Source organism: Rhopilema esculentum, chromosome 20 (assembly GCF_057945365.1).
Source record: "Rhopilema esculentum isolate cy_ngs chromosome 20, ASM5794536v1, whole genome shotgun sequence".
Lineage (NCBI taxonomy): Eukaryota > Metazoa > Cnidaria > Scyphozoa > Rhizostomeae > Rhizostomatidae > Rhopilema > Rhopilema esculentum.
This window is the reverse complement of record NC_142834.1, coordinates 8,632,732-8,632,933: the sequence shown is the minus strand read 5'-3', so window position 1 is coordinate 8,632,933 and position 202 is coordinate 8,632,732.

Below are 202 nucleotides of genomic sequence, written 5' to 3'. Positions count from 1 at the left end.
GGAGTCCGCCATGACACAAGGAAGCAAATAAAGGCTTTTGAGAAGGTTATTTGTGAAATTTCTTAACAACTAGCTGTTAAATTTGATCTTTCAACAACATGAATGCAAGAAGAGAAGCTCGAAGAAGGAGGATTTTGGAAAATTCGGAGGATCGACTCAAAAGAGTAATGGGAATGCAGTCGTCAGCAAGGAAAGTTTATGA